The 4,942-nt window shown below is 28.1% G+C and overlaps 1 long non-coding RNA gene across 2 annotated transcripts; it reads left to right on the top strand.

The window, feature by feature from the left end:
- The first annotated feature begins 1,051 nt into the window (after positions 1 to 1,051).
- LOC129899729 (uncharacterized) lies at positions 1,052 to 3,755 on the top strand. Of its 2 annotated transcripts, XR_008769576.1 has the most exons (3): positions 1,052 to 1,394; positions 1,759 to 2,552; positions 3,451 to 3,755. It is a non-coding gene; the product is annotated as an uncharacterized LOC129899729 (long non-coding RNA). The 2 variants fall into 2 exon arrangements; XR_008769575.1 differs by lacking the exon at positions 1,052 to 1,394 and having other exon boundaries at positions 1,474 to 2,552.
- Positions 3,756 to 4,942: the final 1,187 nt, after the last annotated feature.

Here is a 4,942-nt window from a genome sequence, read left to right as displayed (position 1 = left end):
AATTTGTATGCTTATTTGTTTTGAATACACATTTGCACCTAAAATACAATTTAGATGATGTGATACAAATTGTATATTCAAGCTAATACATTTTGTAATCTGTGTGGGATATATTTTGTATACTTAAGAATGAAAAATGATGCAAAATCGAGAAATGTAGTTGGATTATGATTTATAACTGTGAAAAGTGATGGATACAAATATGATTGAATACAAATATACTTAAGAAGAAACATGGGAACACATCTGAAATGAAAAATGGGAATACATATATGATCGAATACAAATATCCTGAAGAAAAAAATGAAAATACAAATCTGAACTGGAACATGAAAATACATATATCCAACAAACAAAACAGAATATTACAAACAAATCCGTAAAATAGAAATACTAGATGAGAGAGAAGTGGGAAAATCTCTTTGAAAAACAAAACTAATCTGTAAAACATAAAAAAATCGCAAAAGATACGTATCAAAAATAAGATATCTGAATTAACGAGATTGTTATGTAAATCTTTTAGGAGATTTATTTTTTCAATTTCTGAAAAAGAAAGAGGGAATTGGATGAAAGAGAAGCGGGATAATGAAAATTGGAGAATCAAAGAAAAGAGGGATTTGATGAGAGATAAAATTTTTATTTTTTGAAATATTGTGAAAATTGGAGAGAGAACATGTGTGAGGAATTGAATGAGAGAGAAAAAATTTAGTTTTGTGCTTAAAACATGATCTTGATATGAGTTAATTTAGACGCTAATTTAGGATATCATTAATTTGCTATACAACTAAAATATTGTTCTTTTTTACAATATTTTTAAACTATACCTGTTTTCACTAAATAAGTTACAAATTTTGCCTAATTAGATAATTTTTCCTTACTAAAATCAATTTAACTTTTAAAAAAAGAAGATTAATTAAAGGCAAAAATGTCATTAATGATCCCCATATTATTAGTTCACCACATAATTAACATTCTCCACATGTAATAATTTATGGCATAAACATTCGATGCATTACAGTCCTCCTATTACAATATGTGTGTGAACCAAACAACCACTTTGGCATTGATTTGCTCAAAAGAAAATTAGGGTTTTGTTAGTATGATACAAAGTCATACGGAGGTGGTATCCCAAGACAAAGTGAACTCAACATTATATATACCCTTTTCCACTATTAACATCTCTATGCTACCAATTCCTCTCTCTGCCTTCCTCTCCCTTCAGAAATAACTTTAAAATACACATTGATATTTCTCTTTTGGCTGAGGCTTAGATCTATGCAGGCTTGTTAGATGCTTCTTTTATTTTTCATATTTCTTGATCTATTCAAAGGAATGTGAAGGAGGAGGAGAAGTTTGTGATAGCTTTTTGCAGTTTTTTTGTGTCTGCGTATAGTGTATGTTTTTTTATGGTAGTTTGAATTATTTATCGTTGGGTTAAATCAGCTGATCCATCTGAAATAGTGTGTGGGGGGGGGGGGGGGGGGGAAACATGACCCGAAAATCAAGAATTTAAAAGTATAGGGAGTCTTGCTTTTGATCTCAAATTTTCAGATCAAACATTATTTTCTTTTGGAGTAGTGTAGGATCTTGTTTTGATACCAAGAAGTAGTGATTTAGATCAATCTTGAATTGTTGGGTTTATGGTTATTGACCATATATGATTATTATCCTCTTCAGACTCTACCTTCTCCAGACCCCCTTTTAATGTTGTTGTTGACCATTTATGGATCTAATAATTAATATAGTCGTTGTTTGCAGCTACAGCATCATCAAGATTCACATGCAAAGGCAAGGTTGTGGCAGATCTAGACTAAACTCACATGTTGCATTCAATGACTCTAAATCTTGAACTCGTTATTGGACGATGATAGATGAGATGACCATGGCCTTTTGTAAGTGAGAATCTTGATGATGCTGTATCAGCAATAAATGACTAACTGGCTAACTTTACTTATCAAAGAGTTGATTTCTCAACTAATAGTTATTATAATAAAAAGTATATTTTTCATTGAAGGAAATTAGAATTAGGGTATACTTTCTTATTTTTTCCACAGTTTGCAAAACAATAAAAAACAGAAGCTCAGTCATATACTTGGAAAAAATGTATATCAAAGTTGATATTGATTATGTTTGGACATAAATTGTACTTGAAAAAATGGTTGAATTTGATAAATAGAAACCATTATTTCACTTGATATACTACATTATTTTGTTTAAAACTCTAAATTATCTATTTTAAGCTAATAAATTTCCAAATATTGAAAAGGTAAAATAACCTGAGAGATTTTTGTATTTATTTTGCGTTATCATTGAGACACCTCAACTTTATTAAAACAAGAATCTTAAACAGTAAGATTCAGATATTTCTGAGTTTTCTTTTATCCAGATACTGCAAGATGAAAACCAATGGAAATGACTCTGCACTTGCTGACAAATGACAACAGCTCAGATCTGTGATTATTCTCTAGCTAGGACAGTTTTAATTTGTTATGCTGATGGTATTTCTCATCACAAGTTATCTAAAATTAGTCACTCTCTACGACTAGTTAAAGGTGAGCAAAGTTCCCTCTTTTTTTTTTCTTTTTTTTTTTTGCATAATACATAATTGTATTTTTTTTAACTTGATCTCAGTTGATATGTATATTTTTAAAGTAAACACTTAAATTTATAAAAAATTGAATAAGTAGACACATATATTCTATGTGACACATTATACTAAAAAAGATCAGCAATTAATTAACGGTAATAGTTTAATTATTGTTAAATATATTTTTAGAGGCAATTAACAATTTTTATAAATGTCTCTAAATCTTATAACGATATTAGATTCAATGACAATTACTCCCTCCGTTCCTATTTATATATCGTACTTACTAAAAATAAATGGTCCTTAATATTTGTTATTTCATAAAATCCAAATGATATTATTCTTTCTATTTTACCCTTGTGAGTTATTAGCCTTGAAAATGTACATTTAACCAACATGAAAAAAATAAGTAAATAATTCATGTTTATTGGTCAAATTAATTAATCAAAATAAATTAATTCATGTTCATTGATTGAAAACTTGACATAAAAAAAATTAACTAAGGATAGAATAGTAAACTTACTTAGTTTCTTAATGTACGTAAAATCTAAGAAGGTAACATATAAATAGGAATGGAGGAAGTAACTAGTGCTAGTAAAAGCTTTAGCACTCTCGATAACGTGCATATTTATTATCGCTAAAAGTTATTTTTGTTGTAGTGACAATTCGCCTTCTGTTTGATGTCCTACATGTATTATGCTACGTAGAACACGTGTATTTCTAGTTGTTCAATTTTATATAAATTTAAGTGTCTATTTGTATGTACTGAAAATTTAAGGATATAGATATCCGTTGAAATGCTAAGTTTAAAAGGATATTTATATATTACTCTTTATCTTATTTTTTTCCTCCTTTCTTCATAGGTCTTGATGATCACACACATATCAAAACTCAATAGAACACAGAACTACAGAAGTTTGAGTTCCATGTTTCTTTGTCTTCTATGTGGAAAATAAAAAGGGTACTTAAAAAGATACAAACTAAAATTTGATTATCTTGGCTGGACATTTATTCCGTCTTATGATAAAAAAATTTACTGGGAAGTGCTGCTTTTGGATTGATGAGGTTTTGAGTGTAATCTAATAGGTTGAATGTCACGCTGTCATTTCCTTGTTGGGTTTTGCACACTGTTTTTATCAACCATTGCTATCCATGTTACTTGCAATAATTTACGACTCTAGAATTATTAGTGAGTTTTACTCTTACAATAATGCATGCGTTTGGACATCATTATGATTTTAAATTAGTGTTTGAATATGTGAATTTGAGATCACAACTTCAAATCTAAATTTTCCAAAAAGCATAATTTGGAATTCAAAATGACGGATTTTAAATTCTTTTAAATGTAAAATTTGACTCGTAAATTAAAATTTTATATTAAAAAATAGATTCATAATTTTAATTTTTGCAAAAAAAACCTCTATGTTGACTGTCCGTATAATATGCAATGATTTATATTAAAGAATAACTACTTATTACTACTATTGTTGATTTATGAATCTTCATAAAATTATGTGTATTTAAAAATTTGTAATCCAAAAATTAATTTATAAAAAAAATTGCATGACATACGAATCCTTAGTCAGAACCGAATTATAGACAAAATTGGTTCTTTCCAGCTCATTGTGTTTAGTCTAAAGCAGGTGGGTCTGACTCTTTTGAATTTAGAGTCAACTTGAGCCTTGCTCTTTATGTATAATTAAAATAAAATTAAAATACGAGGTGGGAAAATAGAAAAACATATTATTTTAATGAATTTATACCTGCCAACATCATCCACCATAATGTACTCATTCCTTTTAAGTTAAGTCTTCGTTAACAATTGAGAAAATGAAATAAAATCGGAAGAGTCAATAACTACATCATGCCCCCAAGTTGATTCCATTTAACCCCTTAAACTTAGTTTATACATAAATTTTAATGAAAAAATATTTTTAAAAGATAGTTTCAAATATATAATAAAGTAATCAGCTTTACAATAAATATACTCGTATTTTTATTTAAATAAAAAATACTCAAAAGTCACCGAAAATATATATTGACTACACTCAAAAAGCTGAATATAATTTATCTATATATGAGCTATACATTGAGTATACATGAAGTATACACTGACTATTCAATTCGGACCAATTCAAAATCTCTTCTAAACATTCTCAAATTTTAGATAGGAAATCCTATCGATGTCTTGAGTCTTTTGATATATAATTGGCTCGAAACGATTTTCGTTTGCGATATGTAAAATTTTTAAAAAGAAGAAGAAGAAGAAGAACTCAATGTTTTGAGTTTTTGATAAATTATTAGCTCGGAATAATTCATGCTTGTGGTATGTGAAATTTTAAGGAAAACAGGTTG

This window comes from Solanum dulcamara, chromosome 8 (genome assembly GCF_947179165.1).
Source record: "Solanum dulcamara chromosome 8, daSolDulc1.2, whole genome shotgun sequence".
Lineage (NCBI taxonomy): Eukaryota > Viridiplantae > Streptophyta > Magnoliopsida > Solanales > Solanaceae > Solanum > Solanum dulcamara.
This window is presented reverse-complemented; position numbering and strand designations above follow the sequence as displayed.